Here is a 24,616-nt window from a genome sequence, read left to right on the forward strand (position 1 = left end):
AAACACTGATTGTTTATTTTCCTGCATTTCTTTTCCTTAAGATGCAAATAAACTGCCCGTTGGAGTGAACAAAGCAAACGTGCAGTTACACGTGTGCGCACCACCACACAGCACGGCCCGGGCAGAGCCGAGGGTTGTCTACTTCGGAGCGACAGGTCTCTGGCACCTTCCGTACCGCATCAGGTTCAGGTAGCGGGGAACAACGCGCAGCAGAAGGCTGGAAGGAGGTTTTCCGTGCAAAGTGGAAGACGACCCCATTTCCCTGGTGCGGAAAAAGGAGCGGGTGACGGTCTCCTTCCCCACAGCAGCGTCCCGCCGCGCACTTCCGAACTCGGGGTACCCGCGGAGCGCCAGGAGCCGTGCGGCGCAAGGAAGGCTAGCCGGCTCGTCGCTGCTCCGCTCGGCCCCGCCGCCAAACTCTCGGCGCCCAGCTCGCCGCTCGCTGTGCGCGGCGCCCGGCACGGCACGGCCGGCACTCTCCGTGCCGCGGAGCGGGGTGCTCCCGGGCGGATCCCCGCCGCCCGCCCCGCCTGCGCGGCCCGTGAGAGCGGGCCTGGGTGCCGGAGGCGGCGGGGAGGGCTGGGACGGGGCCCTGGCCGGGGGTTTCTCTCCCCCCGCACCTCCTCCCCTCTCGCCGCCGGTTCCCGTGAGGCTGCGAGTGCCGCCGCGGCAGCTGGGGGGCCGGCGCGGGATGGTGCCGCCGCCCTGCCCAGCGCCGGAGTAAGGGCGAGAGCTGGTGGCGGTAGGAGCAGCCCCGGCGGCGGGACGAGGTGAGAGCGGAGCGGGGCAGGAGGGTGCCGGGGGACAGCGGGGCTGCCGGGGCAGCCCGCCCTGCCTGGGGGCCGGGGGCGCACGGGGAAGGGTCGGGACGCAGCTGCGGAGGCTGCAAGCGGCGGGGCTCCGCGCCCGGGCCGGGTTTGGCTTAGGGGTGCGGGGTGGGGGCGGTGGGGAGCGAGGGGCTTTCGAGCTGAGCTCGGCCGTGCCAGAGGCAGACGGAACTGCATAGAGGGGCCCCAACGCCTCCCCTCCCCAAATCTGGGACAGGGTGGCTTCCGATACATCTAGGATCAGGCGAAGAGAGAAGTTCCCATAGAGCTCAGAGGTGTTTTCTCTGGCTGAAGTTATCTAGAAATAATACTGAGGTGAAGAACAGCAATTCATAAGAAAACTGGAAAGAGCAACAGGTTGCTTTGCTGAAATCACACGTGCTGGGAAAATGTCACCTCCAGTGGACCCGATAGAAATCAGCTTACAGCAATACTGATTTGTAGGGCTTGCTTGGGGACTACCTAACACTCCACAAAACAGATGTTACTGTGCGGCTGAAGAGATTTTCCTAAAACTAGCAAATCATTCCCAAACACCTTCATTCTGACTTTTGTGGATACAGGATATGACCATAGAATCATAGAACCATGAATCAAGAATGTATTTTCTCAGGATCTAACTATGAAGATTACATGACCCTTTTACATTGGCCAAATGCTTTCTAGCAGTCAAGAAACACCAACATTTACCAATCAACTCTTCACTTAAATTTCCGTGATGTTTGTTTTGTGCCATTTGTTTTTATTTTCTGTCCCCTGCTGTTTTTTCAGAAGGAACATAATTGTTGGAATTGCCATTTTTCTTTGTGTTTGTACATGCATATGTTTTTAAGCCTTTGGTGGGAGCAGCTGAACCATAAAACGCTGGCACTTGCTGGGGAGGTCTGATATTACCAACACTTTCAATTTTAGAATTGTTCTCAGAGGGCTGCATGTTGAGAAGCTGTTGCTTTGCAGTTGTTTTTTTTTTTTTTTTCCAGTTCATTTCTTACTTCAGCTGATTGTCTCTGAGAAGACATTGCATGTCCCATTCTCTCAGATAGTTTCAAGTGACCTGGATGTGAATAAAACTGTCGACTTTCTTCCCAGTATGGATTTACCCTGTGATGTGAATAGCTTGTGAGGAGTTTTGTAACACTTTCCTGGGGAACTGTTTGTTTGTTAGGCAAAGGGCTAAGCAATACTTTGCATTTGCCAGGGTTTTTTAGGGTACGTGTGGAGCTGGGAGCAGTCTGTAGTCTGGCTTTGGCTTCCTTAGCTTTCTCATTCTGTACAGTCTGCATTTGTAGTCACTCCAGCTGCAAAAGGTGATCACTGTATTTCTCAAGAAATCCAGTTGGCTTTGGTCAAAGTTCAAATCTGCCTTCCTCATTAACAAAGATGGCCAGTTGCTTCAAAAGAGTTAAAGGGGGTGGCAGGAAGTCTGGGTAGCAATATTCTGACTGCTTAAAGCCTGTATCAGGTGCACGTTCCAAACAAACTGGATCAATTTCTTCAGCTCTGAGTATGAGCTCTGGTGGCGTGCAGGGAGATGGAGAAATGGGAATCCTTTCTGAATCAGAGAGATCACTGGCACTATCATCTTCAGCATCTTCTTTAACAGTTTGTAATTGACTCAAAATCAAGAAACATTTCATTCACAGATGCTTCTTGCCATTTAGAGGAGCACGGACCAGCTTCAGCAACATATTCTTCGTGATTCTTTTCCAACTGTCTTTTTTTTTTTTTAACTGCAATAAAAATGTTGCACTGGGACTTCTTTAACCTGTAGGGTTAAAGAAGAGGGTGCTGCCTTTTGTGGCAGCCAGGATCCTGTGCAGTAAAGATTCATTCTGCCTTGTTTCTGGGAGACTCCTCTTTACCCTTGTACTCTGGGGATTGATGTGCAAACACTCATGATCTGTTTTGACTGAGTACTGTCATTTCGTTGGTTTCTTCCCTTCTTAAAAACACTTGGTTGGTTATCATCTTGAGTGTCACGGGAAGTCTTCTCATTGGTAGTTTGTACATTTTTGCATAATGTACCAATTGCATAATGTAATTTCCAGGAGATTTCACATGAGAAACTGATTTCTTTACTCCTTTTGTACTTGGGAGGCTTTTTCCATTACTGTAATTCACCGTTCCTTTGCGGTTTTCATTGATTTGTCTTTCCTTTTTCTGTGTCTTTCAGTGCACAGAACCGAATGATCTTTAGAATTTCTTTGATACATGCAATGTATGGAAATATGGAAAAAAAAATGGAAAAGTGTTTCCATTTTTATTGATGTTTTTCCTATTCTAAGTGCAGATCTCCTGCTCACTATTAGATTCTGCCTTTCCAAAGCATCTCTGTGTTCTTCCTCTGTGCAGTGCAGACTAGAATTGCCCCTGCTGGGCAGCCCAGACTAGGCTCAGAGGAGCAGGGGAGCAGCACCGGTAACCCTACTTCCCCCACCGTGGCCACTCATAGCTGTGAAGGAGGAGGGCTCTGTGTCTGCATCCTTCCCTGGTTTCCCCTTTGGGCCTTGGCTCCATCACAGGCAGCGCCTCCTACTCCAGTTTCACCAACTGGTGTACATGTACAGAAGATATGCTGGGAGAGGCGAGGTCAGGGGAATATTAGTGAGGCGTTGCTAAGGCCAATTCCCAGGCAGGGTAGTGCCCCTGTGAGCGTTTATGCTAATAGTGGAAGTCACAGCCCTTAACTCCTGTTCTTGATGTAGGGTGGGGCTGAGCAGCTGTGGATTCCTTTCCTTTTCAGTCCTACCTTTCTTGCCTCACCACTCTGCAGAACTGAGCTCTCATTTCAACAAGAAATGCAAGTTCTAGCCCTGGAGATGGGAGTCAGCTCAGTTCCCAGTGAATTCACTGGGGTTTGGTCACTGACCTCAGTGTTATGATGTCCAGATCCATGCATTTCTTCTGGCTGTGTGAGGAGAAAGAATATGATCCAAATGATTATTAAGAATATTTTTGCCAAGGTTTATTGAGTAATGATGTAGGGATCTGATAGCTATTCAGATGGAACATTTCGATTCATCTACATATTTACCAGGATGATCCTAACTCTGTGCCTGTGTGTGTCCTATCTCATCATACCAAACTGTCTCAGCCATAATTTCTCAGAGGTCATTGGTGAAATGGGTAGCATCCAGACAAAAAATTGACATTGTTCTCAAAACAGCAGTAGAACAATAATGATGGAGAAGGTTGCACAGTTAGTTCCCTTGCCAAACTTCAAGACTGAATGGAAGATCCCAGGTTAGTTCACCATTCTCAAACAGCAGTGCTTCCTTGACATTACATTAGCTTGTCACGAATACCTTATGAAGTATGAAAAAATATCAACTGAGACAATAGGAGCTTGGCAGTAAGCTCCCACTGCATCTGCGTCTGTTCCGGTGGTTGCAAACAACCTCTTCTGCATAAGTTGATAGGCTTTCTCAGTCACTTATTAACTGAAAGAGTGAGGAATGTGTTACCTGCATTCATTTGTGCCAAGGATTGTAGGAGCATTACTGACACTCAGGTGGACTGAGGAGGCCACTGGCAAAGTGGTAGCTTTAGTATCAAAAACGTTCTTTTGAGGTATTAGGGCTACTTCCACTTGACTGCAGGTTTTATTCAGCTGAGAAAGTCAGGGCAACTGAACTGCTCAGCTCACAGAACATGGGAGGTTGTAATCTCCTCATGCTTATGAGGAACGCAAATGAGTGCAGTACAGTCCACTGACTTCATTCTAAAGATGATTCCAGAATATGGTCTGGTCTTGGACATGACTTCAGGCAAAGCATTTCCTTTTAGTTTTCCTGTTTTGAGAGCAGGATTAAGGACAGCATCTCAAACAGTCTTATTGGACATGTCTCATTTAGAAAAAGTATTTTTAAAGCGTCCTGGAATTTCCATACCAAAGCCGGGAAATTGTTTTAAAGCTTAATTGCTATATAGAAACATGAAAGCAAAGACATTATGAAGTTTCTTATCCTTTTGCCCACCATTTTCAGTGGGTTTCAATTGACCGCAGTGGTGCATAGCATTAGGCAGCTACTTCTCTATTTTGCAATCTTACAACTAGATCCCATGTATCTGAACTGGTTTTACACATCTAAATCCAGTTTGAAACTGGAGGGAAAATCTCCTGCTAATTAAGGTGGCACTTTCTAATCACCTGTATTTACCCTGGGGGCATTGGCATTGACATATTAGCCTACCCTGCACACAGTGTATTGCACTACTGCTGAATAGTTCAGTGAACAACATCCTGAGCACATGGGTAAATGTTTGATATGGGACAGCATCTAGTAAGTTCCTGGGTTCTTATGTTTGCTTTTTGACAAACGCGTGGTTGGGACAGGGGAAATACTAGATATAGCTCTGCAGTATTCTCCTATGCAGAGAGTTAGGACCGTTGTGCTGTGTCCTAACTCTGGAGGTGGTTTGAACCACTGCTCTCCAAAACTTCTCAGAGTGCAGGTACTTGTGGTTATGGTAGCACTTTGCAAGCTAGCAACAACCATTCCAACGCCCAATATTGGACTGGGAATGGGAATTTGTGGTGATAGCTATAAAGAGAAGAATAAGAAGCCAGAATAAAAAAGGAAGAATGGGGAAGGAAAAAGAAATAGGAGCAAAAGTGGCAGCAATTCTAGCAAAAGAAACACTTTCCAGTGACCAGTTCTGAATGTGATATAAAAAATAACAACTGAAAGTTTTATTTTACTACACAGAGCCCAGATTCTTCCTTTGATCTCTGTACAAGCTTCCTTTTGGAATCTGTGGGAGATCAGTGGAAGGAGGGGACTGTGTAGTCTTGAACTTATTCTGCAGGCTGTAGACAGTCGTGGAACAGAATTTGGTCTTCCTCACAGCTATGAGCCCACTAGGAAGGTATACTGATAGTCCTGAGATAGATGCTAAAAATCAATCTGCTAAGAAGCATCTCACCACCAAAACAATAGATAAGTTATCTCAACACACCTGCTCATTGCAGTTAAACTGTTGCCATCTGTTGAAGTTAGCTCAGTATCTCTGTTACTGTCTGCAGGAATTCCTTTATAAGCATGATTTGTATAATAGTGCACGCAAATTGATAACTTCTGAGACTGTTCTGAGTAGTCAGCATCTGAAAACAGTTATTTCAGCTTAATACAGCAGTAGCGCATTAAGTAGCCTGTAGTGAGTAATAATAAATTCTCTACAATGCTTCCTTAAATTACAGTATGTGTGAATTTTAGTATGTTATTAATTCAGATTATTAATAAACATTCCTGATGATTCTTACTAATTGAAAATAGCAATATATGACAATTAAGAGATAGTTAACGGATGCATCAGCTGCACTCTGAGCAATCCAAATATACAACAATTCATAGAACTTGACCATTGATTTCAATGTGTGTCATGAACAATTGGAAAAAAAAAAAAAAAAAAAAAAAAATTTATTTCGAACAAAAGAGAAGAAACTATCACAGAATCACAGAATGGCCTGGGTTGGAAGGGACCTCAAGGATCGTGAATCTCCAACCATACCCCCGCCACCACATGCAGGGCCACCACCCTTCACATTTAATACTAGACCAGGCTGCCCAGGGCCCCTCCCAAACTGACCTTGAGCACCTCCAGGGACGGGGCATCTGCAACCTCTCTGGGCAGCCTGTTCCAGCACGTCACCACTTTCATAGTAAAGAATACCCTGACATCCTGCCTAAATCTTCCTTCCTTTAACTTAAAACCATTTCCCCTTGTCCTACTGTTATCTACCCTTACAAAAAGTTGACACTCCCTCTTCTACAGGTTTGCTCTAACTTGAAAGAGCCTGACACCTGACACTTCCGTTTCTTCATTGTGTCATACTTAGGCACTTGATATTTTGAGTTAAAATCCTGGGAAATAAGGTGCTTTAGGTTCCTTTATATATAACTTACAAGAAATATTCAAGAGCAACCCAAAGCAAAGTCTAACATTAAACTGTCACAGTCAATCACTCCTGCTGTAGGAAAGCTCTCTCTTTCTGCCTTCAGTCTGCAATTCCCTCCAGCACCATAATGATTCTCAGAGCAGCATGCTGGGTTCTGCAAGCAGCAGGGCTGCTGACTTGTTGCTGTCATCAGTAACTTGTCTTAGAAGACCATGTCAGAAACCAAAATACTTACCTTAATATGCTCTGTAAATAGGAAAGAGAACTGCTCCTTCCTATAAAGTGCTGAATCCCAGGCAGATTAGGAATAGGAGATGGAAGATATTTTGTCTGTTAATTTCCTGTCATCATTTCCTCAAGGCAGACAAACAGCTCTGCAGTCCTTTTCTGCAAGAAGTACCACATGATGTGAGTTTTCTGCTTTCTGTTCTCTGTGATTTGTTTTCATCTTGTAGCGTTGCTTGAAAAGGAGATGTTCATTCCCCATTTCTGGTTTTCCATCCTTTGACTCACCAGTGCCCTGGCACCATTCATTAAGCATTTGTTTTTCATGAGGTTGATTTGTTTAAGAACTGGCTGCGCTAAAAAGCACACAGAAGACAAACTGTTGGAGGCATGTCATGTCATGGAGATTTCTCTTCCAGCCCCATTGCTCCTAGTTCCTCTGGTATCAACTGGAAGCATCAGCAGGGGATGAAGGCAGCAGGAACTGAATTAGGGAATGTGCAACAGGTCTGTGCCTCTTATACTGAGTTTTAGTTCAGCAAACTCAGGAGATCTCCAGGAGCATCCACTCATGGCTGTGTTCACATGATCCACTGAAAAAAAATCTCCACAGAGGTACTGCAGAAAAATAGCTGTAGTGGTGATGGTGTTCACCAGTGAAGTTACAGATTAAGGATCGAGGTAGCAGATGTGTTGTTCGCTCAGCCTTGCTCACTCATTCATCTTAGAGATGACCTAGAGCTTGTGGACAGTTTCATCAGTACCCCTCCCTCTTCCCTTGAATTTTCAGGATCCTTCAAAATACGCAGTGTCATTTCAGGTGCACAGCAGTCCACTGGCTAGCTCACAGCTGCTGTGCCCCAGAAGGGCAAGGATCCTCTGTAGATCACATGTGACATCTGCCAGCTGGTGCATGTCTCTCTGATGCTCTAACAGGACACTGTGCTGGCAGCTGTAAGTGTCTGAGTGAGTGAGTCTTTTAGCTGTTGATGCTTGTGGTGGGGATTGCCTTCTTATTCCCATTTTTTTTCAAGGTGACCTGTTTAGATGCATGTATTTTAAAATTTTTTGAACATAATTGGTATTTTTTAGGAACTTCTGATTTGTTCACATCTTACATTTTACATTTAGACTTTGAGGAGAAATTTGACTAATCTATACCTAGTCTACACCAAGCAGTGGCCTCTCCACCATGCACTATGGCAGCTGTTCAGATGTCATTATTTTTACACAAAATACTTTGAAAGTATTTTGAAGAGTGGAAGAAGATTCTTCTAGGAGACTTTGTATCTGAAAGACAGGAATTTGATCAAAGAACAACTAATCTACATTTCATTTGGGTCCCACAAATACTGTGTGTGTTTCTGCATAGTCAAATAGAATCAAAGAATCATAGAATCATAGAATGGCCTGGGTTGAAAAGGACCACAATGATCATCTAGTTTCAACCCTCCTGCTGTGAACAGTGTCAGCCCTAGCCAGCCATTAAATCACGCTGCCCCAGAACCACATCCAGCCTGGCCTTGAATGCCACCAGGAATGGAGCATCCACAACCTCTCTGGGCAACCTGTTCCAGTGTGTCACCACCCTCTGTGTGAAAAACTTCCTCCTAGTATCTAATATATTTTGCAAGCCGGGCATATTCCACAAATGATAGAATGTCAAAAACTGCTGACGAGTTTCCTCCATTCAGTAGCCTTCAGTTTAGGAAGAAGCTGCAGATTTATAAACCGAACTGTAATCCTAAATCTTCTGCTGTATTTATGATTTCAGCCAACCTGCCTACAGTCCTTATCTTACTGTATGGAGGCAACTATAATTCTTCTGTTTCATGAATGAGAGATTGAAGGGGCCAGATCCGGTTAATGAATGACACAGTATAGAATTGGTTTCTAATCAACAGAAATAGTTTCCACCTCCACCTCCGTGTCCTTTAAATACATTCAGTATGATACTCTAAGGTCTAAAGCATTGTAATAAGGCCATAAACATCAATAGCGACAGTAGTGTGTTAATGTATAGATAAAGGCACAAATTCTTGATATTACTTGGATTTATGTCCTTAATGAACACACCACTCTCAGATTATGCTTCTTTTACTTCCTAAGATAGTATCAGGTTGAGTGATTGTACCAGCTAGCTGAGGTAAATTGCAGCTTCCATGTTTGCACATGTAATATTTGCACATTTAATGGTCCCTGTTGAGTCACGTCCATTATCACAGACATTTGCATACCTAAGCCCCTGGAAACAGCCATCAAGCAGAAAGCTCTGCTTAATCTTAAGGAGAAGTCTTTGCCCTTCCTCCTCCACAGTTAGATCAGAGATCATACTTTGATTATATTGCCTGGGAGCTTCCAGGGGAAAGTCCTGAGTAGCCTGTCTGTGAAGTGGAGCAGGAGGCACAGTGGCAGTGCGCTGGCTTGCAGAGATGCCTTGGTCCCCCAGGGGTAGGCAGCGCCTGAATGAGACTTTGAGGGTGTAAAAATTTCTGTGCCTAAAGTGGGTAACAAACACCTCAAGAAATTCTGGGGCTCTGAGCTTTAGTCCCTGACTGTTAGTATCTGCAGTTCCTTCTTTCTTCTGGACTGTGTTTGCAGCAATCACTGTTATTTGTTTCACTGTACTTTCACTGTGCTGAAGATTTGGTCCACAACCATTAGAGCTAGAAATGTTCAGTTTTAATTGGAAATTGACTCAAAATTAAACCATACAACTCCTGTTCAACAAAGGCATGTTATTCTTGCTGAGCTTGTGCTCTGAGACTGATGTATCTGTAGCTCTGTGGCTGAACTCTCATACAGGCAGGATCTATCAGCATTCATTGGAAATATGCCACAATGAAGCAAAGTTCTGGGGCTTGTTTTGCTGTGGGTATTGCTGTTGCTTTCATGTAGTTTAGGTTTTCAGCTGGGGCAAAGAAGTTTTTTATGATGGAAGAGCAACACAGATTGGGCACAAAATACTCTGAATGGGAAGGAGTTCAATACAACCAGAATTATTGATACACACTGTTGAGTGTCATAGGTGAACTATATGGGGAGAAGAGTTGTAGTGATTCTTTTTGTTGGACAATTTCCATGCAGTGATAGAACTGAAAGAACAAAATGAAGCAGTGGGATGGGCGTGGAGGTAGGCCCAGCACTGGCACTATCTGGTCTCTTACAGTTCTGCTCACAGGAAATGTGAAAAGAACTTTGTCCCTTTTGTGGCTGTGGGTGTGCACAGGGTCACTGAGGTAAAAGTAGGGATGGCAAGGTTGAGTGCTCCTCATCTGCTGTTTGTGTAAGGATGTCATGCTTTTCCTATTCAATGTGCAAAAGAGATATTCATGCTTCTGATAAACTGCTCTTTGCTTTGCCTGTCAGCACTTCATTTGTAGGGACAGACTTATTGCTTGTTGTTACTGTTAATGACCCTGAGGGATAACTCTTAATTGCCATGATTTTAGGGGGTGGACATGAGATGGTAATGACTGCATTTGATGATGTCACCCTTATCTTGGTGACAGTGCCTGGCAAATGTCATAAAATATCTCAAGACAGAATACAAGCACAGTTTCAGTACTGACAAACTGTCCTCTGAATGACAACCCTTTAAAATAAATTGCTAACAAAGATTAGTGGAGAACACTATTCCAATGCCACTACATCAAAAGATTTTATTCTGAAATTATTTATTTTTCCTGAAAGTTTTATGGTTTTGCCAAATCATCTTCCCTATAAGCAATGCCATTTATATGATACCAGTTACATTTGCAATTTTTAAGTGAAATTTTATTCTTGGAAATGATTTGTAGTAGTCTCATTTCCTTCTTCAGTACATCTGTTGCCATATTTATCAAGGTCATAGCTGCAGTTGCTAAAGGCTAAATCTTGGGCACAGTGGTTCTATGATAACATTGCAAAACCAGCAGAGCTGACGCAATGATGTGTATCCTCTCTTTTCATGTGCATTGCCAAGAGAATTACTGACTTTTAAGCAACAGTTGTGCCAACAAATGGAGGACATGGAAGAGAATAAGTGACACTGAGGGTACAATTTGTTCTGACAGCTCTTTGTTTCTGTTAACTATTTGCTGGAAAGTAAGTTTGGAATGATGACCATTAAAACCAGTAACATCTTGTAAATTATGAAATGAACACGCTTGCATACAACACATGTAGAGTATTAAGATTTTGTTTTTATTAGCGCTTTTTAAAACAACCCTACACTATATGGCCTTGCTTGAGAGCTCTGCCTGTAGTGAAATCACAGCATGTTTAAATGGCTGCCTTAGAAATAAGAAGACTGGCTGGGCTGAGCAGGATTTGAACATACAATTCCAGACAGTACAGACAGCTAATAATGCAGATATTGTGTTTCATCCAAAGATTTAAAAGAGCTTTTAAAAATTTTTATTTACAGCATGATAGGTTTCCATTTTGCATCAAGGATTGCCAAAATATAAAAATACACAATCATTCTCAGATCTCTATTTTGGGGTATTTGCGGTCATATTATGCTTCATGTTATTGATCTAAATTTGGTTTTAATTGTAACTTGCATTCAAGTTTTAAAATTGTCTAATTTCCAGGCCCAAGGATGAAAGGGAGAATTTTCCATGAGCATGTAAAGCACTTAAAAGCTTAATTGTTTTGGGTTCTTTCCCACTGGTATTTTTGCTCTTAAATCTCTTTTGTGCTTAAAATAATTTGTCTCTACTTCAGCTTGTAGTTGTTAGCTAACATATCCCCATAGTACTTCAACCACTAGTGTGCCATCTTCTTCAGAAGCAGAGCAACTATTGGAGTTATTCTGGCAACATTACAGAAATAATAACTAGGAAGGAAAAAAAAGTCATAATTCTTGGTAAAGCATGTAGCAGAGCAATGTCAGTGAATAGCTAACAATATACATTTCCTCCTATATGAATTATTTTAAGTAAGCAAGAGTTCATGTCATTCTGGGGAAAAGGATGATTAAATACACACCTCTTAATTAAGGGAACACATAATACAGCTGATGACGGGGTTAGATAACTCAAGGTTCTAATCTTTCCTTTTTGTGGACCAACAGAAATTGAAGATGAGCATAGAGACCTAAGTGACCTATATGCTTTCCCTGTATACATTGCACAGTTTAAGTGCTGTCATGTTGACTTCAGGCTGGATATTAGGAGAAATTTCCTTTCAGAAGGAGTGCTAATGTTTGTTGCAGCACATGGTCCCTGCTCTGTTAAATGTTTAACCTATGGCTTGGAACCGGTGTCAAGATTAATCTCTTTCTGTTATCTTTATGTTTTATTAATACAGTAATAGTTTAAATTAAGATAATAATTACAAATAAAAATATACATATTTCCTCAGTCTTTAAAAAAAATGACAACTATATCAAATGACACATCTAATCCCAACTCCAGTTATCTCTGTTTTTCCTGAGTGCCTAAAAAAACGATTTTGTGGTTCCTCTACAGACTATTAAATGAACTATCCTATGATCTCTTCTTCCCAAAAAAATTGCCATTCTTCAAGATGCGCAGAGTGACACATATGCAATTATAACAGCTGCCCAGTATTACATTACCCTAGGAATACTGTGTAAACAAGCATCACACAATAATGCAAATCTCAACCAATTGAAAAATCCAAAGGTCATTTTCACTCATTCTATACTGAAATGAAAAGTAAAACATGGTACAAACTTTAGCTTATGCTAATGAGCTGAGCTGCTGTCTTCTTAAGTTCAGTTCTTGTTTAGGTGCCACCATGACTGGAGTTGTTTCATCTCATTTTTTCAGAAGATCATTCTGGTCCAGCTCGAATTTGAAGAAGAGAAGAATAAGCTCCTCTCTTGGCTCCAGGATAGCATAGTCGTGGTGTAGTCACCAGATTAGTACCGAAACAAAAAAAAGTAAAACCAATAGCAGATTTTGAAATTTTCATTAACTTTGCACAGATTTGATACTTGTTCAGAAAATCTTATCAGGAATGAATAACATTGGTAGTTCATTGTGTATTATTTACTATTGCACAAACTTAAGATATTATTAGATTAGAAAGTGGAAAGCATGTGCACGTCCTTTTAAGGTCAAATGGTATCAAGTGAGATAAATTCTCAAATGCTGTTTTTCTGAACATCTTTTCTTCACTCACAAAACAGTCTGAACTAGGGATGTTACCTTAACTTTATCCCTACCTATTTTGTGTATTTCTAGGATTATGAATACTGTAAAAACCCATTATTAAAAAATAAAACATTTGAAATGTCTGTACAATAATCAAATGAATGCATTAAATGGAAATTACCTTCAATAGATATTTCAGAGACCTTAAAAACAGACACTACAAGACCTGAGTGACAGAGATGGAACTCTTTTTTCAAAAGTGGCTTCAGGTCAGGTTTTTCAAGTTCTTGGAAAATTTATACTCTTTGGTGAGCAAAGCAACACTTAATTTTGTCTGGTTAACTGCTCATCAAATATTTGACCCAGAATTATAGATTTCCTACAGAGCATATTAACCGCCTGATAAAACATTTACAGAAAACAGGTAAATTGGAAGCTACTGAGATTACTATGGAAATAGATGGGGACTAAAGGGACTGTGATGCTCCTTTCTCCTAAAATTTAAGCCATGTGCGCTTTTTGGATCAACCTCCTGGCTTCTGGCCCTGAGTATTTTTTCTCACTCATCCCCTGAATTTGTTGCCACACCTTCTCTGCACTGGTAAATTGGTTCAGTCCTCTTGCTGTGTAACCTGACCCACGGCACAGTATGTTTGAAGGTTCATACTTTGCAGGCAATAGTTGTGTTCTCTGGCTAAGTTTAAATGCCTGGCTTCTGGGACTTTAGCTGGGAACAGAACAGTGTGCCAGCTTGTCTAAGAGTGCTCACAAACAAACGAATGGATTCTGTGTGAACAAGGAAAAGGGAAATTGGAATTGTTTTTAATGATACTGTTCTGAAGAAGAAATAAGGCTAGGATTTGACAGAAAAAAAAAAAAATTGAAATTATTTAAATTGAATTATGGAAAGATATGAAATTTGTATTGGGAAAGGGTGTTCCGCTTTTGTTTTGGGTTTTTTTTTTGGTTTTTTTTTTTTTTTTTTCAGATATAGTACAGTTTAAGGTCAAAAAGGAAGATCCACTTCATGATGAAATAACACTTGTCTAAAGTTTGGGTGGCTCAGCTGGTATACAGGATGGCCCAGTTCAAGCTTTTCAGCCAAGTCAGGGCCAAGCAGGAACTGTATTGCAGACAAGTGCCACCTCTCCAATAGTCATGATCATCTGCAGTGATTGATCTGTTTAAATTTATGTCAAATGCATTAATAGTAAAAAGTGTTTAAAAGACCTGAACTTCTGAAGATGACAGACCTATATAACTGTACAAGGTTGACACCTGCGTTCTTGCAAATGAGACTTGGAATTTACCCTGATGTTTACAAATGTGTTGTTTTAAAACTGCATATAAAGTACAATTTGCGTGTTTTTACAAGGTTTGCCTCACGCAAATGTTATCCAGCATGGCTACCTCCCAGAACGCACAGCATAGCTGGTAGTCTTATTAACAAAGCCAAAGTCAGAAACAGCAGATGGACTGGCAGGCAAAGACTCTCTGCTTCACTGCAGGCTTTACATGATTCTAAATACACAAATATATTAAGCATTTGAATATAAATTATAGAATCAGAACCACAGAATGGCTTGAGTTGAAAGGCAAGTCAAAGGCCACCCAGTTTCAATCCCACTGCCGTGGGCAGGGTTGCCACCCTTTAGATCAGGCAGCCCAAGCCCCAACCAACCAGGCCTTGAGCACCTCCAGGGATTGGGTACCCACAGCTTCTCTGGGCAGCTTATTTAATGGCCAGACTCTCCATTCTTCCAGTGAAAAACTTTCCCCCTGACATAAATATGTTTATAAACTCTAATTTTAGAAATACTAATCACACAAATATTTAAATAAGAACTGTATGGTGTCTACTTGGTAGTTCTTGATAGAAGACACGGTGACAAACACAGTAAGGACGACTGAGTTAAATATGGCTTACCTTTGAAATAGGAAAAAGAACAGCAGAACTTCTGTTTCTGGATTTCAGCAGATCTTTCCTAATTTTTTGGCTCCAAGTGCCTCTTCTGGATGGTCTTGGGCATGTGCACAACTGTATGTTTGGAAACACTTGCCCATCTCCATCCTTAAGCCTGATCAAACAGATAAAACAGTACGCAGTGGATATATATATAACTTAAGTACCAGAAAAAAATTACCAACCCAAGAATATAATAATAATAATAAGAGGCTAATAATAATAATAAGAATACACTTACAAAAGCAGTTTTTTTTAAAAAAAGTAATGATGAATAATCATATCAATAAGAATATTAATTGTTAATGATGAAGCTAATTGTTAGAAATACGAAGTCCTTTTGCATCAACTTAAAACTGTTGAAGGTGAGACTTGAGGTGGGAAATTGTTCTGGCTCAGCATCTTGTTCTTGTTCTGAAATAAGAAGCAATGATTTTGTCTGGATAAAAGATCCAGGCAAGTTATGTGGAGGTGTGGATCTGTTTTTTTCTGCGTCTGTATGTAAATCTTGGTGGTCTTACTGGGATTCTGATAATCAAAATTACATGATTTTATAATGTTGCTCTCTAATTAATCTCTCTCTGATACAATGGGAATCTTTTCTATGTCTCCAGAAATCCCTTTGTGACATTTACTGTCCCTTGATACTGATGTTCCAGACAGAACTATTAGTGCCGAGCCTCCAGACACAGAAATCGGATTTACAGGCTGTTATTTAAAGTCTTCAGAGAGTTGAAGGGGTGGAGAGAATCTGGCGTAGAACAGTATACTTCCCCCAGTTTCACCTTTCAGAAATTAAATAAACATTTACAATGAAAATCATGAAAGCTTTATTTTTAATTAGAGGTGTAAGCATTAGCTGTTCGTTATATTCTCCCACTTGTACACTGTGGGAGAGAACCATTTGTCATCTAAGAGTGCAGAGGCTTAATGATTATTAGGTAGTTTTGGATCCCTGGAGAAAAGCTATGAGAGGAGTATACAGTATTATTATCTTAATATTATATATATAATAACATTTTGTTTATTTCACAGAGAAATAATGCTTCAGCCTAGCATACTCCAACCTGCTGAGGTCAAAGCTAATTGTTATTTCTCTATTTACTGGCTTGGAAGCAGAGGTTTCTTTGGCTGCATCCACCATTACACAAGAAGAAAAGAGCAAGCAAGAAATAAAGCTGGCAAGAAATAGGATACACGGTATCAGTCTTACTGATGCAGTATACCTTCTACTGCTGTTTTCTCAGCCATATTTTTGTTGCTAATGGGTTGAGCTCAGGAAGAGGTTATAAATGCTCTTGTTAGTTTTATATTCTCCTTGATTCTTTTCAGAAGGGCCACTAGGATGGGTGTTTTGTTTGAAATTGTTTCCTTCGGCCTTACAAATATACAAAAATACAAATAAAAAAGAGGGACAAGTATGTTGTTGTCTTCTGAAGAGTTAGGAGCAATCTGCCTTGACATTTTATAATTAAAAGGTGATGGTACTGGGTCTTTAGCAAGGCTCTTTAACAATGTTTTCAGACATTATCAATTAAAAACAAAAAACAAATTTGATTAATATTTGCTGCTCCCAGTCACTTTCTAAATGTCTATTGCTTTGACAATTGTGATGCTTCTTTTTCACTGTCTGTCTGGAATTTTCAAAGAGCTCTCTAGTTACAGAAATGCAGATTTGCTCATTTCTGTGCTATGTCCTAAATCTCTCTCTTCAATAGTGATCTTATCACCATTTTTTCCATTGGCAGGTTAATTCGAAGAGTATTTCCGTTCACTTTGTATCACATTAGCTCTTTTAGGTGACTACAGATCTGGTAGACTTGGGCTTAGCAAAAGCATATTCTGAATATTGAGTCTATCCTGTTAAAAATAGAATAGAATACTACATCACTTTATTGAGAAGCCTCAAGAGGATTAGAGAATGAGTTTTGAGGTGCAGCGTTTGAAGTGTGGGTACCTCTTTTAAAAGTAAATTATCAATGAAATGACCTCTTGCTAGTCTATATTTACTCTTTTTTGAAGCTTCATCTTTTTTCCATTCAGTTTGTATGTCAAAACACAATATCGCTCCATTGCTAACACTGCAGGTTTAGCCTACTATCTGAAAATCAAGTTTGGCTTGTTCTGCTTCACTACAGTAGCACCCACAGCACAAGCACTCTGGATCTGGAACTTATCAAGGTTTTTTATTTATATTCAAGACAAGTATACATGTGACCTAGACTTGAACTTTTACAGTGCTGACACTATAGGAAACATTTTCCTTGTCAGTAAGTTGATATGTCAACACCAGTAGTTACAATTAAAATTAGTGGTAGCTTTTTTTTGCTGTTTTTCTTTAAAAACAACAACAACAACAATACTGTTTACGATATTCTGTGTTGGCTGCCTAAATAGCTGAAATGCGACAATTCTGCTGAGAAGAGAGCTAATTTCTCAACAGATAAAGTATAGATAAGCTGCAGCATAATCCAAGTCTCACATTTTTCTACTTTTGTGACAGTGACACATTTGTGACACACACACTATCTGTGTTTCAGAATCGTGTTACACTCTGGGGAGCTTGCAGCAAAACTGTCATGAGACATACAACATCACATCCCCTTCCTCTACCCAAATGTTATGCATGTCCTTTGCCTCACATGTAATCACAAGAAAGAAGGCTGTGATTGCATCCCCTGAAAAAATGTCTTATTTTTTGAAGATCTTACAAATCTATCAAATCTCCGTGTTTAAATTTGCCGTTTGCATCTCTCTGTGCAAGTCTACAGAGATAGAAAAGAAAACAGGGACTTAGCTGCACTTGGAACTCTCGCCAGCCTTTGTGGGATGGAAAATTCCTTCCTAATTCCATATCTGACTTTAAATTTGACCCTCAGCATGTGTGCAAGATAGACCAACACATGCACTTCAGAAAAAAAAGATCCTTTGTGTCCTAGCAGGACATTGGTGCAACTTTTCCAAATTCCCAGTCTGGCTGCTGCCGATCAAGGAAGCTTTGTCTTCCCTCAAGCATCCTAGAGTGTGCGGGTAAATTGGGCATCAGAAAAAAGAGCTGTGCTCTACCTCCTGCAGGCTGTCAACAGAAGCCTTGAAACATGAGATGTGGCTGTAGTGTTCATCTCAATGAAGAGCTACCAGAAAGACAAGCATATTGAGCACATACAGGAAACCACTGGTCTCCATGGGAGAGTTGTGGTGCATGTGTTCCAATATTAGTGATCATTTATATATTATACATTTAATATATTTCTGTATAAAATTGCTAGCTAGCACTGCTAGCTTCTGTCTTCTTAATTTTTAACAAAACCAGTTTTATTTGACTATTTAGACACCAACTAAAAAATATCAAGTAGGTTCAGAATGAAACTGATTCCCGAGTGATCTCTTGATAAATTACCCCAGTACTGATACAAACCCTTTAGCAAAACCTTTGAGCTGCCTTCATAAATTAGTTTTGAATCTCTCCGTTAACTGCACTTTTCAAATCTGTACGTTCCTATGTCTTGGAGAAGCCCACATGGTACTCACAGTTGCCTTTATCAAGTTAGCTTATCCCAGTAAGAACAGTGGGGTGGTCTGTGTGTGTGTGTGTGTGTGTGTGTGTGTGTGTGTGTGTGTGTGTGTGTGTTAAAAGATGATTCACATTAATTTAATTTTATCCTTACTTGCTTTTAGAAAGCATGCTAACATTACTCTTCTCATTACTGTATCCACCCTGATATTGAGGTATAGTGCCTAGTATTTGCTAGGCTCTTCTCCTTTAGTAGCTTTTTAATACCTAGATTCATTTGCAGTTCTCCAGCCCTTTGGAATTTTCCCCGTTTTCCATTAGATGTTCAGTATCAACACCAGTGGTTCGAAGAACTCCTCATTCAGTTTATGTAAGTCTCCAGGCCTGTTGATTTGAAAACATTTAATTTTAGCAGATCTCATCTCACATCTCTTTTTATTACCTACAGTGAATTTTGTTGTGCTGATGTAATATGGGATGATACATTCTCCAGCTTTATTCCAAGGACAAAATGTTGTGCAAAGGACAAAATGTTTATTGGGTATTTCCTCCTTTTTTTGGATTGTTATTTACAGTTTTATCATCCACATCTAGCAGTGGGCTTGTGGCCAGTCCTAATATTTATAAAAATATCCTTTTTCTCTCTTTATCCCTATTAACTATTAGTATTTCCTTCATTTTATGAAGTTCCCTCGTTAGTTCCCTGCGTATTTTATTTTAACATTTACTTTCCCATCTCCGTCATGCTGCAAATAAGTGAATTTTACGTTTTATTTCCATCTTCTTCATTGCCATCTTCTAACCTCGACAGTTTCAGTATAAATGTTTTTCTGCTTATAAGCATGCTTTCCCCTGTGATTGGATAGGTCTAACACTGTATTGTATATTTCCCATTTGATTTTGCATGACCAGTCAATCTGGCTAACAGTTGTTCTAAACACTGGAAGTTTGTTCTTTTTTAATGCCGCAGTTGTTTTGGAACCAGCCTGTTACTGATTGATGCCACATTCTGCTTGCACAAGGTGACTGTGACCATATCACCATTATTAATACCTAGGCAGTTGCCAGTTCAAGGCAAGCAGTTAAATCTTCTTGGCTGTGGCTGAGCTATTCCAGCTTCTATAGGGGAGAGTCTGCATTACCACAGGAGCCCTAGGAAATGAAACAGTCATTTTGTTATAGCTCACAGGAAAGGTTCAGCACACGCTTCTTAGCAGGAGCACATCCCTCATGACAAAGTTTATTTCAAGTTAGCAAGCAAATCATAATAAGAAGGAAAACTTCAGGAGATAAGTAGAGTGTCATTAGGAATGATTCCAGCAGAACTCCAAAAGGAAGCATGAGAAGTCACCTGAAAATTCTTTGGGTTTTTTTTTTTGGTTCGGTTTTGTCCAACCAGCTGCTCGTTCTTGCTCTATGCTGTTTGCTGTTGGATATATTTATAGGGCAGTACTGTAAAGAGCATCATCAATCACTCTCATTTTCAAAATATCATCAATGAATATGTATTCTGATCTACAGCAAGGTCTTCTGGAGGCTGCATCAGCCAAACATCTGTTGTTGGAATTTTCAATACTAGACCAAACACATAGTAGGACGCTGTACTTTTACCAGTGCCCAAGTAAGAGAGGCAAAATGGATACAGGTTGTCCTGTACAGTGGCAAACATAGCTTCCATGCTATACAAGTATTGTGGGCTCCAGTTTGACACAGAAAAAATGTCTCACTCAGAGAGAAAAAGTAGGAGAGAAAAGCCACTTAAATACCTGGGGTTTTGCTTGGGATCAGAAGAGTCCATGAAAAAGTGATCAGATAGGAAGGCTGCCCTTTTTGCGTATTTTGGGTTTATCTTCAGGTGACAGGAAGCACAGTTAGCTCTCTGGTCTTGTACTTGTGTTGATGCTGAAGAACAGTTCCTTAGATGAACAGGTGAGGTACCTTTTGAAACTTAAAAATGGGCTGCTTCTCTTGCCTCCCTCCAGTTCTTCTTTTCCTTCTCTTAGGGTTTCTAGACAAATAATTATAGGAGCAGCTCAAGACTGAGTTGGATGGTTCTCCTTTTGTAGGAAGCAAAAATCCTCCCAGGTAAGGCTAAAGTGTAGTCAAGAAATGGTGAATAAGCATCACTATAAGCATCACTGGTTTATCCCATAATCTGGCAAAGGAGTCTGTACCTAGCACAATGACTGCTGTCAACAGGATCGCCTTGTTTCCTTTCTCATGTAGCTAATGAATGTACTCATTCACTCTGAGATCCATTGAGAGATAGAGTGAAGCTCCGTGGGCAGAGGGCTTGCACCCACAGAAACCACTCTGGAAGAGAAATGTCCGTTTAAGTCTGGCCTTCTCCCAGCATACCTTCATTTGCCTTCTTAATCCTGACAGCAACGCCACCAGTCAGCATAATTCCTTATTATAAACAAAGATATACCCACAAATACCTGTTCAAAGTAGGAAATGTGTGGATTTTTTTTTTTTTCTTTTCTATTCTTCTCTTTTCTTTTTCCGCTTGCTTAAATAAGCACAGCAGAGCTGTTTTTTATCACGGTCCTGCTCCTGCATTTTTCCAACCCAATTAGGCCATTACCAGGGCTAAATGAGGCATGGAGCCTTCAAAAGTCACACCGTCATCCCGGAGATGAAGCGCGTAGAGCTGCAGAGTTGGCAGGTAGGTGAGGTGATGGGCTCACTGGAGTGTGACCCCGGCTGTTTCTGTGTTCCAGAAAGATCACCTTCAGAATAAGGTGGGGAGGGAGGAAGTCAATTGAAAATTCTACCTGTTTTTCACCTGACTTTTAAAAGGCACGGTGCTAACTAGGGGTTGCGTTGCTGTGGTTGAGTGATACAGCTGTGTTCATTGGGGATGCATAGAGGATCAAGGTCAGCCTCCTCTCCCATGTAACTAGCAGTAGGACTAGAGGGAATGGCCTCAAGTTGCACCAGGGGAGATTCAGGTTGGATGTTAAGAAATGCTTCTTCTCTGAAAGAGTGGTCAGGCACTGGAACAGGCTGCCCAGGGACGTGGTTGAGTCACTGTCCCTGGAAGTGTTCAAGAAACATCTAGATGTTGTACTGAGGGACATGGTTTGGTGTGAAATATTAATGATAGATGGACAGTTGGACTGGATAATCTTCAAGGCCTTTTCCAACCCTGGTGATTCTATGATTCTAAGTGGGTATTATTGCACTGTGCTGATGGTGGATGTTCCCTGATGCCACGATGCAGACCCTTCACTCTTCACATGGAAGTGATGCAGAGGTTCATCTGTTCTGTCCTGAAGCTCTGGTAACTCTTGCAAATATTTCTTTTGATGCAAACTGGGAAAACTTCTATGTCTAACACAAGAAGAAAAAGGGCTCCATTTAGAAAGACAAGGAATGCAAAGCCCAGCAATTAGGCTCAAAAAGACAAGCTTGAGTTCCCCTGCTATGTTTCAAGAAGGAGCTCTGACAGAAACAATGATAATTTTCTGTCTTATACCTTTTTAAACACTTCAGTTTTTGTGTACTGAAAGAAAATGAGTGCTTGCACTTTTATGCATTCCATTTTTATACAACGAAGAGTGGATAAAGGCCTTTGCTCAGAATGCAGATTGTTTTAGGTGAATATCTTCACCTAAGTTCTTCTGCTCTCACACTGAGCAATACCTTAGTTAGCAGCTAAATCATATAAAACTTACTGCAGAATATGGAGTAGAATCAGATACGGTACTGAACTCACCAGCTGAATTAATCCCAAAGTGAGAAAGGTAGTCTTCCCAGCCTCTTTTGATTTGAAAGCATGATAGATCTGTTGAGATAAATATAGTCAAAAAAATCTCACACTTAAGCGTTATTGGACATGTTCTTCTGGATCTAGCTGCAGAAGTCTGAGATGTTGCTCCCACATCAGCATGTTCTTCACCTCTGCAGTTTTCACAGCAAGAACTGTGCTCCTAATCTGCTTCAGTCCCAAATCTAGCTCATTTAGTTGATTTCACCTTCATGGTAGTTTGAGCTAAGATGCCAAAATTTGCAGGAAAAAACTGAGGGGAAGGCTCACGATCTGTCATAATGACTTCAGAGCTCCTTATGACCTTTAATATGGGTGCAATTAAAAAATCATAGCTGAGATTGTGATATCTTATGAAACTGTGTGATAGGGAATTTCCAATAGGGGAATATCACACAGGGATAAATATCTTGTTCACAGGGATGTGTGTCTCTCAGCTGTGCAGAGAAATGAGCTTCAATAACTTTAATATGTTGATTATTTTATTCTAAGGTTGATTTTTAGGGTCGATTTTCACAAAATTGCTTAGGTCATTAACCAACTAGTGGATCTAGAAGTGTTGCCTAAGACACTAATGCTACAATTATTGAACACAATGTTGTTGAGGCAGTTATCACTGGGTACTTCCAGAGGCAGGATCTCATACCAGATGGTATTACACACTTTGAATGCTGCTTTGAGTACAGATAGCAATTTCTATAATCCTCATTCATGACGGGGGGGTGGGGAGGAGGAGGGAAAGATATCTGTGTTCTGTAAAGAATCTATGTTGAATTATTGAGAAGAAAAAAAAAAGTTTGAATGAGTCCTCCTTGTTTTCCAAAATAACCATGCAAAGTTTGTTTCATACAAACTTGTAAATAATATGATGCATTCCTGCGTAGGGAAGGTGGAGCAATAGGGGAGAGCTGTGTGAGGTGCTTTGGCTTTGCTACTGCCAGTACTAGCTGCAAGTCATGGGTCCGTGTTATCATCTCATCTACATCTTTAGCAGGGAAGTACAGCCCCATGGGCTCAGCCAGCATTTCTTAGGTGAATAATATAGACGTAGATGATAAACAAGTCCTTGCATATCACATTGATCTTCCAGATCATTGCACAGCAAAATAAGGGTCGTTGGTCCTATTCAGGGATCAGTGTATGGTGTACAGTATTGTATTCCACCCTGTGCTCTCATGAGACATGCTACCACAAGCTAGCACTGCGGGGAAGAATCAGCAAAACCTACTGTCCTCTCTCTGTAGGACTAGAGCAGGACATAGGCCTCTCTGTGCCACTTACCTCCCCTCATGCCTGCATTTTTACTCTTGATTTTCTCCTCTGCCTTCCACTAATCTACATTTAGTGATTTTCATGGGTTCAGCAGAACTTCTGTCCTTGTTAGAGCCCAGAATTTCTCCTGGGGTCAAGAAAAAGCCTCTCTGTATGTTGAACTTATTTTTCTTTTCTGGGAACCTACTAGGTCCCCAATCACCATTGCATCCCTAAAAGACAGAGGTTACACATAGCAGACAGGCAAAAGAAATATAAAAATGGACAAGAACAAAAGGAAAAAGAAGGAAGATGATAAAGGTATAATTATTCTGTTTAGAAAATCATAAAGAGGAGAAAATAGACAATGGAGAAATGGAGATTAAAAAACATATCCTGGCACAGTCGAGAACTCGAAATGTGAAAGAAAATGTAGGGGGGAAAAAAAGCACAAAAAAGTCTAAAAGGATTTATTAGTGAGTCGTGCTGGACAATGAAAAATTAAACCATCCAACAAAAAGAAAGTGTTTATTTGTTTTTAATATGAGTACAAATGAAAATGGAGCAGCCAGCCAGGGGCCACTTTAGCTTCTGATTCAGCAAAGCACTGAAATACACAATAAGCTTTTAGAATCTACTAAATTTCATTAAAGCCAACTGCACTAAAGTTGAGCATATATGTAAGTGTTTTTTCTGAATTGGATTTATGTTAAAATTGGCTTAGACCTACAGTTGTCCTTATTGTTTGGTTTACTGAGAATTCTGCTGGAGAAAAAATAGAATCAAATAAAGTGTTTTGCTTCAGATTCAGAAATGTAAAAAACAATTTAAAAAAAAAAAAAAAAAAATCCACGAGGTAAAATTGGAGAAAATTACAAGGCAAAGTACTTATTTTCCTTGCAAGCAAATGGATAAAGTTCAATAGGAAAAAAACTGTTCAGCTCTCAGATCTGATTTTTTTCTAAACGAAAATCTGAATTGAACTTGATACAGCTGATAGTCAGCTTGACATTTTATTTGATATTTGTCAGCGTGACACAGCAGAAGCAAGAAAATTC

At 40.7% G+C, this 24,616-nt stretch overlaps 1 protein-coding gene and 1 pseudogene across 1 annotated transcript in view; one reads left to right on the forward strand and one right to left on the reverse strand.

Annotated features, from left to right (window-relative positions):
* Positions 1-697: 697 nt before the first annotated feature.
* The window catches only part of CASR (calcium sensing receptor), a 72,691-nt gene continuing 48,772 nt past the window's right edge, over positions 698-24,616 (forward strand). The window contains exon 1 of the mRNA XM_042811004.1: positions 698-770. The gene's annotated coding sequence lies outside the window, so the exon portion shown is untranslated. The remainder of the gene's footprint in view (positions 771-24,616) is intronic.
* Positions 1,529-6,652, reverse strand: LOC122155603 (annotated as a pseudogene).

This window comes from Centrocercus urophasianus, unplaced genomic scaffold (assembly GCF_019232065.1).
Source record: "Centrocercus urophasianus isolate 14NV4802_14NV808 unplaced genomic scaffold, USGS_Curo_1.0 seq_12, whole genome shotgun sequence".
Taxonomy (NCBI): Eukaryota; Metazoa; Chordata; class Aves; order Galliformes; family Phasianidae; genus Centrocercus; species Centrocercus urophasianus.